Source organism: Camelus dromedarius, chromosome 2 (genome assembly GCF_036321535.1).
Source record: "Camelus dromedarius isolate mCamDro1 chromosome 2, mCamDro1.pat, whole genome shotgun sequence".
NCBI classification, from domain to species: Eukaryota; Metazoa; Chordata; class Mammalia; order Artiodactyla; family Camelidae; genus Camelus; species Camelus dromedarius.
In genome coordinates this window covers 112,177,106-112,189,325 of record NC_087437.1, presented here as the reverse complement: position 1 = coordinate 112,189,325, position 12,220 = coordinate 112,177,106, and the positions used below count along the sequence as shown (strand labels likewise).

The 12,220-nt window shown below is 46.7% G+C and overlaps 1 non-coding gene across 1 annotated transcript; it reads left to right on the top strand.

Annotated features, from left to right (window-relative positions):
- Nucleotides 1–8,515: 8,515 nt before the first annotated feature.
- Nucleotides 8,516–8,588, top strand: TRNAA-UGC (transfer RNA alanine (anticodon UGC)). Its single transcript has one exon. It is a non-coding gene; the product is annotated as a tRNA-Ala (tRNA).
- Nucleotides 8,589–12,220: the final 3,632 nt, after the last annotated feature.

Here is a 12,220-nt window from a genome sequence, read left to right as displayed (position 1 = left end):
CTTGGGCGTCCCCAGGTGGGTTTGCCACTTTGTATTTCTACCTAAATAGCCCTGTTTGTTCCAGTCTTTGGTAGAAACTTTCCACGGACTGCTCTGGCTTTAACTCTACAGACAAATCAGCTGCTTTGATCAGACTGATGTTTGGTTTGTCTATGGAACGCTCCTTCAGAGTCATTCATCTTGAGTGCTTGTTTAGGAAGTGTGTGTATATATATGTCTGAGTTTATAAGATGCTTTCAGTTTTGACCATTTGCGAATATATATATTCACACACACACATATATATATACACATTCACACGAGTAATGTGGTGGTAATTTAAAACTACACTTAATTTTAGATCCATCCTTTGGAATTGAGCTCTCTTTTTCACATTGCTTCTGTCTCAGTGATAAAAAATATGACTGTGCTATTTTTCTTTTTAAAATTGAAATACGTTTGACAAGTAACATTGTGTATGTTTCAGATGTACAATGTGTTGATTTGATACATTTATATATTATAATACGATTGGCACTGTAGTGTTAGCTGACACCTCTATGACATCATATAATTATCATTTATTTTTTCGTGGTGGGAATAATTTAGATGCAGTCTCTGAGCAAGTCTGATATTTCTAATACGATATTGTTGCCTATAATCATTATATTGTGCATTAGATCGCGAGGGCTCATTTATTTCCAGTTGCAAATTTGTATTCTTAAACACCACCTCTCCCATCTCCACCCCCCACCTGGCCCCCAGCCCCTGGTAACTATCTTTTTCTTAATTCTATCTCCCAGGATCCAAAAATAGTATATTCATTGCACTGACTATCCAAGGTCATTCTGGAATGCATTTGGAAATACAGTCTCAGTATTTGTGGAATGGTTTTGCTTGTTCAAATCTCAGGTTAAAGAAGGGTTTTGTGACATTGCGGTGTGCTTCCTTTTGGAAATCTGCTGATAATCTCTTTAACAGGACAACTTGAATCTTCCAGAGAGATTTTGGGATCCCATTAAAATGTCCAAGCATGCTGGCAATTTACTGTTCAGATGAATGGCACCTATTTGAATATTATTTAGATAGTCAGTATTTACGTTCTTAATTGCCTTTTGAAACCACGATCAAGGTTTAAAAATGGTACTTCGAAATGGCTTTTAACAACTGAATTTCCAAATTGAGCAGAAAAGACATAGAATTAAAAACCTTCGCAAATGGTCAAAACTGAAGGCATCTTATGAACTCAAACATGGAAGACGCTCCTTAACACTAAAACAGCATCGTCAAAAGTGAGAGTGTGTGTGTTCACTGTCCTTGCTTCACATTTTGTGTGAGACTTCTTGAAGCAATGGAAATTTGCTAGAAATTGGTTGTTCACGTCCCCTGTTAGATTTGTTTCTGAAAATGGTTTTGCAAGAGAGTTTAATGATATCCCACAGTGTGGAGCCACACACTGAAATTGTCTTCAGCGTTGTTTACTGTCTTTTTCTTTTTAATCCGTTACTGCTGAAGAAGTCATTGAAGCAGTAATGTAATTTATCATTCCTCATTTTGGTGACTTAGCTTTTCTTATTTGCGGAGCATCAAGGTAGCAGCAAAGAGCATCCTTGAACATAAGTGCTGTGAGCATAAGTGCTTCTTTGACTGGTCGGAGGGGCGATGTGGGTGAGTGTATTGTAAAAGGGTATGATACCAACCTTGTGAACTGTATGCTTAATTTTTCCTAAAACTTCTGCTTTGTTTCAATTAAAATTTTCCTAGGAGGCGCTAGTAAAAACATTTTATAGTGGGGCGTTTCAAATATGTTTCTGAAATTCAATGCCCAAAGTAGAGAGAATAGTTTCATCAATTCTTGTATACCTGAGAGCCAGCTCCAGCAGTGATCCACACGTGGCCAGCCTAGTTTCATCTATACTCTCAATCTGCTGGGGTGTTTTGAAGCAAATCCAGACATTAGATTGTTTTATCCATAAATACATTAGTATAGAAAAGAGAAGGACTTGAAAAATAATGTATAACAATATACAACAAAGACAATTTATTTTGCATCTTGGCTTGTGGACTGGTGCTAATTCCAGCATTATTTTGTCACTATTGATCTGCTACTTGGGACATGTTTTCTCCATTCCATAAAAGCAGATACATTAGCTATTCTGTTTGATTATTCTGGGACTGTCTTTTGAAAGAGGATTTATTTATTCAACAAATATTTACTGACTCCTACTAAAAGCCAGGAGTGGTCTATGCACCGGGAACTCAGAGACAAAACACCCCGAGCTGGGAGATCAGCCTTGATACAAATACTGCCTACCATGCTCTCTGGCACAGGTGTGTATGGGCTGCTTCGTGTCTGGGAGAGATTTCTTCCTCTTGCTCACAATTGAAAAAATGCAACTTGATCCTGGTCAAATTTCAAGTGTTGCTGATTAGTTAATTAGGGATGCATACTATACAGCCCATTTTAGGTGTCTATAGGTTTATCACAGATAAACAGACCAAAGATGCCTTTCTTGACGTGTGCAACTCTGCTGAAAAGGCTTGCCCTGTTTCTCCCCAGCTTCCTTCCCCAACAGCACACACAGGGCCTCTGGTTTGGTAGCAGAAATGCTGGAAATGAATTCTGTTCTTGGGAATGAGGGAAGAGCCAGAGAGGGAATGTGGCAGGGAAGGCTGGGGGAAGGCAGGCCGGACACCGGCAGGGCCCTCAGCGGGACCAAGTCCCCAAGGGCCTCCCCAAGTAGTGAGAGGTGCCGGCAGCTGCCTGGGTTTGGAGATAAAGTGACTGAAAAGCTGTCAGATGCCTGTGACACCGCCCTCCCCCCAGTCTCCCCATCCCTGAGAGTTCCACTTCCGTCACCTGGGCCTGGTTGGCCTAGTGCAGGCTGTGGGGGGCAGCCTCCTTACGCAGGGGTCTCTTACTCTTCCCCCTGCCCTCCTTCCCTCTCCTCCTCTCCTTGGGGCTCTGGTACCTGCTGAGTAAGACCAGCTCCACGTTGGGAGCTGCTGCTCCCCGGGAGGGCAGTGGCCTCCAGCCTGGGGACTGGAGCCGTGACTTGTTCCCGGGACCTCCCCTCCTGCTTCCCTCCTTCTCTCCTGCGTGGGGTCTTGGGGCTGGACTCCAGGCTTGGTGGGCTCCCGCCTATGCTCAGTCCCCAGGGGCTGCAGCCAGTATGCCTGGGCCCAGGCCCTGAGCTGCCGAGCTGGTTAATTAGCCTGCAGCCGGGAATACCCATCTGTTCCCGGCAGGCTGTGCTGCTCCCATCCCCCTGCCGCCCGACCCCCGACTCCCAGACCAGGCAGAATCCGCCCCCCCCCACCTGCTCTTCTCCCTGGAGATGGTCCCTCCCTAAGGGCCTTGTCATGGGGCTTCATGTCACCATCTAGTAAATCCTGCTCTCTACTCTGCCTGCAGGACAGGTGGGGACAGGTGGGATGGGAGGGCAGGGGGACGGGGGAGAGGCAGCTCCCCCTGGCGACCGCTGAGCCCTCCCTGTGCTGCCCGCAGACCCTGGGGCCACTGCCCTCCTTTGTCAGGTGCAGGCACAGCCCCCACGAGGATGGTTTATGGAGATCCTGGCCTCCTAGTTGGGGTCCCCCAGCGCAGAGCCTGAGACATGGGCTTGGGTGTAGGTGGTCTATTTCAGGGGAACTCTAGGAAGCAGGGGTGAAGGGGTTGAGAAACAGAGAGGGAAGAAAGGCCAAGGAGAGGTCCAGCAAGAGAAAGAACAGAGAGTAGCCTGTTCAGAATGTTTCTTTAGGAAAACCAAGCAGCTGACGAGAAGTAGGGGAGGCTGGAGCAGGAAGCATGTTTAGGGGCTAGTCCAGACAGGGGGTAGAGAGGTTCTGAGCCTGGATGGTGGCAGTGAGAACAGAGAATAGGGAGCAAGAATGAATGACACCAAAGGGGAGGGGCTGGCAGCACTTCGTGACAGGGAAGGGGTGCCAGGGTAGAAAGGGTCTTTTTTTTTTTTTTTTTTTTTTAAGGGAGACGAAAGTAAAGAGGATGTATTTGGTCTTGTACATGAGCCTCCCTGCCTCCCAGGGCACGATACCTTGCATTTAAATCAGTCAGCATCTGTGACACGGTTCTGCTCCCATTTTCCATTTCTTTTCTGTCCTCACTCTCCTTCATTAGCTCCTCTGCCCTCTTAGAAGCCCAGTGTCTGAGGACCATGCCTTTGGGTCACAAGAAACCTTGTTTTTGACAACCCCCACCCCCACCCCGGGGCTCTCATTCGTCTCATGAGCTCCACCTCCGGCCTGACCTCTTCTCAAGCTTCACAAACATCACCCGGTGGGGGGGTGTCCCACAGTCCTTCAACCTGGCATTTCTCCAGTGAAACACTTTACCTTTCTGACTCTCGTCTTTTTCTTGTGCTCCACACTCAGAAGGACAGAGCGCCACCACCCATGTGGTTAGAAACTGAGTCCAGAAACTGAGTCTTCCTTCCCCACCCTCCATCCACCAGCTCTTCTGACCTCCCCCTCGGTGCCCCTCCTCGAAGCCCCTTGGCTCCTCCTGGGGCTCTGGGCATTGCTGCGACCACCGGCAGGTGTGGCCTGACAGCAGCACAGTGGGCACATCTTCCTCTCTGCACGGGCCTGTGCGGACTTGCCTAGCTGTTCGGGCGTATGTGTAAACTTGGAAGTTCAAGGAAGGTAACATTCCTTTGGACAAAACTTGGCCAACGGAGGTGAGAGTTGATGGTAAATATCCCCTCTGTCCATGTCTTGAGTGGACAGCTCTGGGGTCCCTACACATTTCCTCAGAGGGTCTGCAGGGGAGCCAGCCTCACTGCCCACTGCAATGACCACCCCAATAACGCCCCCTTGACCTGACCCCCTCTCCCCTCTCTCACTCCTCCCAGCCCCCACTGCTGTCCCCTGGGATCACTTCCTAAACTGCCTGCACATAAGCCCTTGTCACAGGCTCTGCTTCTGGGGGAGCCCTAGTTAGATACCCTTTAAACATCCCTCAGAGATCTCCCTTTCCATCCAGTACCACTTCCCCGCTACTCCCAGCCTCGCCATCGCTCACGTGGACCAATCACAGCAGCTCATGTGTTCAGTTCGCCTCTACCCATGTTCTGTGTGAACCTGACCACATTTTAGCCAGCGTGATCTATGTGAGATGAGAATTTGACTATGCCTCTCCTCTGCTTTGAGTCCTTAAGAAGCACTCCAGCGCCCAGAGAATAAATCCCAGGCTCTGCAGCACAGACCACAGGACGCTCCTGGCCTGGTCCCTGCTTGTCTCTCCAGCCTCGCCTGTGGTTTTCATTCTCCTGCTTACTGTTAACTCCAAGCTGCTTTAGTTTTCCTGCACATGCTGTGCTGGGCCATTCCTCGGTGCTTTTGCTCATACACTTGCCTGAATGCTGCCACCTTTCTTGGCCTGGCTAATCGTCCCCTGGTCTTTAAGTCTTAACTTGGACATCACCATGGCCCCTGCCAGAGCCCTCTGCTGTCCCCACCTCAGAGCAATGCTCTGTGATCTGAGCTCCTTGGGGAAGAACCACATCCATTTACCTTTAAATTGCCACCACTAATACTGTGCCTGGCACAGAGCAAGTGCACAAGAAATACCTTTTTAGACTAAATGCTAAATTAAATCACCATTGATGCAAATCTTCTGTCGCCTGAATTTCTCATAGTTGTTGGTCCTGTAGGACATCGGGCTGCTGAGACACGCTGGGAGGAAGAGCTGGGGAGGGCGTCCTTGGCTGCAGGGGCAGAGCAGGGACCGGCTGTGCACTGCCCTGCATGCACGCTGCCCTCATCACCGGAGCCCTTGTCTGGTTGGCTCCTCTCTTTCTCTTCAAACACCTGAGCTCTGCTTCCCAGTACCAAAGCCTGAACTAGCTCCCTAGGGCCGCCACGACGAAGCACCACGGACTGGGTGGCTGGAAACAGTAGAGCTGTACTGTCTCACATGTAGGACACAAGTCCGGAATCAAGACGCCAGCAGAAACGTGTTCCCTCCGAAGGCTCTAAGAAAGAATCCTTTCTCACCTCTTCCAGCTTCGGATGGTTGCTGGCAGTCCTTGCTGTCCCTTGGCTTGTAATTTCATCGTTCCAGTTTCTGCTTCTGGTCCCAGAAGATGTCTTCTCTCTGTGTGTCTGCATGTCTCCAAATTTTCTTTTCCTTTAAAAAAATTTTTTTTAAAATTTATTTATCATTTATTTTTTGAGAGGGGAGTTAACTAGGTTTATTTATTTATTTACTTGCTTACTTACTTATTTATTACTGGAGGGACTGGGGATTGAACCCAGGACCTCATGCATGCTAAGCACGCACTCTACCACTGAGCTATTCTTCCCTCCATCTCCACATTTTCTTCTCCTTATGAGGACACCTGTCATTAGGTTTGGGGCCCACCATACTGCAGTAGGACCCCATCTTAACTTGATGACATCTGCAATGACCCTGTTTCCAAATAAGGCCCCATTCACAGGGGCCAGGGTTGTTAGGATTTTAATATCTCTTTTTGAGGGGGACACAAAATTCAACCCACAACAACTACAATTCACTGAACATGTTTATGTGTCCAGGATTGTGTTATGTGTGTTGAGCATAAAATCATATTTAATCGCCCCCACGACCCTGCCAGCTAGGTTGTATTACCAACCTGATTTCACATGTGAGGACCTTGAAGCTCAGAGAGGCCCCATGGATAGTTCAGAAACAAGACTTCCCTGTGGCATGCGTCATTCATCACCAGCTCCATGGGTGCTGTGAACAAGACGGTTTGGAGGGGGCTATGGAAAAAGGCGTCCTGGACCTCATCTTCAGCAAGCCGACACCTGACGATGGAGCCAGGATCAAAATCTCAGAAGGAAAGGGAAGACTCTGTATAAGGCAAATCGATTTAAAGTTATGAAACATCTCTGGATCAGAGGTTGAGGGAGGCCTGGGCCACTTTTATTTTCTGAAGCCCCTGACATATTAGGGGCGGGGGGGAAGAAGAATGCTAAAAGGATCTTGTAGAAAGTACAAGATATTTTAAATGTTTACATTGAGCAAGTGAACATTTTGACATGTCAAAAAATATAATATCAAGATATTTAACTTCAACTTGGAGATAATATTAAAACCTGGAAAAACAAAGCTCTCTGGGAATGTGAGCTTCCAGTTCTAGGGGGAGAGTACAGACTACAGAGAAGAGCAAACGCGTTGGTCAAACAATAGGAACGTGGTAAGTACCGCTGGGCATCGTTCTCCCAGGAGCACGACAGTCTCCCACTGCGCAGTGACCAGAGGGGTTGGGTTGTCCATGTGAGGGTCAGGAAGGAGGGTGGTCCACCCGGAGCAGGCTGACAGAGCAGTTGGTGACCCCATTTCCCTAGGTTTCAGCCAAAGATATCCAGATGTCCTGGGAGAGCCGTTGAATGCTCTCAGCTCTGAGTTTTCATGCCTCTGCCAGCTTAGCACCAGACAGTGCCCTCCATCCAACAGGTTTTTTAGAGATAACCTGTTCCTGGGGGACCTAAAGCTTGTGGCTTTAGAATTAATCCAGAAAAAGAGCCCTGCTATAAGGGGGAAGGGAGCTGCCGGGCATTAGAGGCTTGAATTCAAACAAAAGTGGTGCATCCCATCCTGCTTTCTGGTCTCCTTTGGACTAATTTCTCCACCTGTGATCAGAAGAACCTGGCTCCCGTCAGAACCTGCTGGGTCAGAGCCCGGTGGAGGCAGAGACGGGCAGAGGTATTGCAGCTGATGGTTACAACCCCTGAGGCCTGTGGTCCATTACTTTAAGCTTGGGGGTGGAGGTAGGCTGGAGAAGATGGTGTCAGGAGATTCTTGAGGAGCAGGGGAGTAGTTTAAGTGACTGGGAAGGAGGAGGCCCGAGTACTAGGTTGGGTAGCGGGTGTGCCACTGCACTGGTGGCTATTTAGGGAGGACTGAACCAGGAAACACCCCCCCCCCCAACTCCCCTAGCCTCAGTTACTAAACAATCCAGGCCCTTGTATCCACCTGCTGCCTTGCCGTTTATTCTGGTTACCACTGCTGTAGAGAAAACCGCCCCAAACACTGGCGGTCTAAACAACGACAGTCATTTTGTGATCTGTCACAGTTTCTGTGAGTCACAAATTCAGGAAAGGTTCAGCTGAGTGGTTTTGTCAGGGTCTTTTGTGTGGCTGTTGTGAGATGGCAGTTGGAGCTGGGACATCAGGGATCTGGAGCAGCTGGGAGCTGGCTTTCTTCTCTCTTCGAATGTCTGGACAAGTCTCCCCAGGAGGTCTTCCTGTGTGCGGGTGTTTGGGCTTCCTCACACCATGGCCGCCACGTGGGCCCTTTCACGGCGAGGTGGCTCAGGGCCCTGCTCAAGTGCTCCCGTGAACAGGGCGGAAGCTCCTTCACCTTTTATGACTCAGCCTTGAAAGCTACACAGTATCACTTCTGACACATTCGATTGGTTACAAGTGAGTTACAAGCTCGTGTAGATTCAAAGAGAGGCACAGAGCCCTACCTTGCAGGGGAAGGACTGCCAAAGTCATGAACTATAGAAGATCATGTGGGAGGGGGGAGGGGGGAGGGCATAGCTCAGTGGTTGAGTGTGTGTTTTGCATGCATGAGGTCCTGGGTTCAATCCCCAGTGCCTCCATTAAAAACATAAATAAATAAACCTAATCCCCACCCCCCAAAACAAACAAAGGTAAAAAAGATCACATGGGATAGAAGATGTCCTTGCAGTCACCTTGGAACAAATATATAAATTATATAATATAAATAGTGTATTATATATATAATATATATTTGATTCAGGGTGTGAGACTATATGTATATCATACCACAACTTCAATCAAAACATTGTTTTAGAAACAGAAAATTTCTCTGCTGGTCAGTCTGTTAGTGATGGGGAAGTCTCCTTTCCTTGAACTGTTTTCAAGGACTTGGAGATTTTCATTTTGAAAATGAGGAGCTGGGAAGTCTTTATTCTTCTGAAAAGATGTCAAATGATTTCTGAGGCCAAAGCCGTAAATGGTGTTTCTTCAGATATCACTAAAACAAACAAAAAAATCGTTTGCTTGGTTATACACGGATGAGTGCCTAAGACATACTTCTTCCCGTTTTGTTGATGAGGAAACTGAGATTCAGAGAAGAGACCGAAGGTCCAGCCCAATAACAGAAAACTGGGATTAAGTGGGATTAAGAATTTCTGTGTGAATGCACTTACCACCACTGAACTGTACAATTAAAAACGGTTAAAAGAGGAAATTTAATGTTACATGTGTTTTTTTTTAATCACAGTGGAAACAAAAAGATTTTCTGGTTTGACACGAGGGCCTCCATCAGGTGATTGCCATGGTGGTGGGGAGCCATTCACAGTTTCTAGGAGACATTCTGCCACGTCTGGGAGCTGGTGACGTTCCAACAAAACTCAGACAAAACCGAGAGCAATTTGCTTCCTTGCTCAGAGCTCTGCAGTGGCTCCCAGCACACACAGGATGGAGTTTAAGTCTCTTTGCAGGATATTCAGGGCCATCTGTGATCTGATGTGCTCCCGCAAAGCCTGCCTGCGAAGGGAGAGACCCAGCAGGAGGACCCGGTACCCTGCTGACCTCCCACACCTTCAATATCACCGGGAGGGTGAAATGATGGGGTTTCTTGTATGTACCTTTCCTCAAAATTCATTCATACTGGTTGCAGGGCGACAGTTTCTGGAAAAGCTGCTGGCTCACTGCTCTCCCACCCTCAGCACCCACCCCCTCTTTCTTGAAGAGCTCTTGCGGGGTTTTAACAAAGGAGAGAGACCCACTTTGAAATTTCCTTTGTTCCATGCGAGGCATGAAGCTGAAAGAGAACAGGTTGGCCGTCTGGACTGACAGGGGACTGATGGGGGCCACGGGCTGCAGAGGAGGCCAGAGAAGTCTCGGGCAAGTTCCCATATGCTGAGGAGTTTGTAGAAGAACTTGAAGCCAACTGCGCTCTTTGGATCAGTGCTTGCTCCGTGCTGATCCAATACATCTCAAGCGGCCCATAAAATTTTTACCACATTTCGTCCACCCGTGGATACTGCGACCTAACGTGACCCAATCAGAAATCTGTTTTGGCATTGTTTTCAGAGGGGATTGGAACGGCCTTGGGCCACGGCCGAATTGACAGTGTTTGCTTTAATCAGGGATGATGGCTTCTGGTGGGAATGGAAGGCAGGTGGTATGGGGAGCCATGAACTTTGTCACAGAGCAGTGACTTCTGTAAAATTCACAGCAGTTCCTTCCAATTCTGTCGGAATGAGCCAGAGTGAGTATAAATGTGTCCTATGGGCTGCGAGTAAGAATGCAAATGGCTTCTTATTTCAACCTTGAACTCATGGGAGGGAAGCTTAAGTGGGCCAAGCGTGAATTGTTTTAATTGTTTGAAAGTTTTTTTACCCTATTCTTTTATCTTATTAACTCAGATTAAATAAGCAGAAAGAAATCAAAAAGATGGACCCTGCTTTTCTAATCTATTACAGTTAATCTATTTGGGGCATGAGACTCCTAAACTGTTGAATTCCCCATGGTTGGTTAAGAAACCCTCCAGGAAAAGACTGGTTTTACTTTGAAGTCCCTAAAAACCTCGAGACTTTTCTTAGTTTGTAAATGTGGGAGAGTAGCCACAAGTTCCTCTGGATTCTTATTTATTTGATTCGATCCTTGGATGCCTTTGAGCCAGAATTTGATGGTTTGTTTTTAGGACTGTTCTGATATTATCTTGTCAACCATTTTAAACTTCATGCTTCTTATATTTTTGTCAACCTATCAGACAAGCCTCAGGAGTCACAGCCACGTTGTCAAGATAACACTTCTGGCAACGGTAATATCATCTCAGTGAATTTCACCTAATTTTAGGTGAGTCCACATTCCTTGATGGAAATAGAAGCAAATAAAACATGCTGTGACTTTGATGAAATAAATTAGATGCAGAACCTTGAAGTGGTAGACGTGCTTTGTAGACACAATAAAGAAGTCACCACCATAACCACAACCATTGTTGGGACCTGCAATGATCCTGCAATGAGCAAGGCCACTAACACAGCTCTGGCCAGCTCAGAGTTGACTTTTGGTTGTTCCTGATTTTACCAGTTTTGCAGAGCTATAGGCTTAGCAAATGTGTGTCTTTAAGACTGTCTCTTGGCTTCATTAAATTTGCTTCAGTGCTACAGGACAAATAAGACAGGTGACTGAATCAAAATTCACAAAAATCAAAATCAAAATCAAAGTGGCCACCAGAAACTTTGAATGCAAAGATTTAGCTTGATCAGACTTATGGCATTTGGGTGAGTGATCAAAGCAAATGCTGCTTTCCTCTAGAGCTGTGATTCCTACCATGATGGAACTGTAACATTTCCCCCTATTTCTAAACCAGCTATGTTTTATATATATATAAAATCTATATATCTATATGGCATGTGTATATGTGTCTGTGTTTCAATTTAAGCAACATTGATGTCATTGTCTTATGAAAATATTTTATTGATTTTACTATGCTGTTTAGGGAATTTGGAGATGCTCTGTGTTTTATAAAGCCAAGGCTGAGAATGGCCATTCCAGAGAGATCTGGTGGTCTATTTGGGCACCTGTCCATTAACTTACCCCAATTCTAGAGTGTGGGAAACAATAGGAGAGACTCGAGGAGTTTGCTTGGCTGTGGTGAGCAAGAAGATGTGATTTGGAGGGTGGGGACTGAGCTGTAACTCCGCCCAGACATTTTAAATGGCCCCTGCTTTGAGCCTTGGCAGACACCTTCCTGGTCACCTTGATAGTGGCTGTTAGTTGCTGAGCTCAGAAGCCTAGATCCCACTCTTAGAACTCCTGACTCCAAGAGGGTACCTGAGCTGCTGGAATTAAGACTACATTTCCCAGCCTCTCGCTGATAGGAGTGGTCATATGACTAATTTCTGTCCTATTGGTCAGGATGTAAATAGAAGAGAAATGCTACAGGTTCTAAGGACATCCCTCAAGAGACAACTGGCCCAAGTACCTCAGCCCACCTTCCCCTATTCCTCTGGCTGTGAAGACCAGGGCCACACCCCAGAAACAGCAGAGCAGAAAATTGGGAGAAGCTATACCAGTACAGGGATGCCTGACTCCAGGGTCTCATGTGACAGAAAGAAACATATCCTCTGGAAGCCATTTTTCCAGGTCTCTTACTGAGAAAACCTAATTTTAATATGTTGATTCCTTTTATCCCTTCAAAATTTACCTGCTTGTATTAATTCCCCCAGACCAGAGCCATTCTCCCTAAAACATT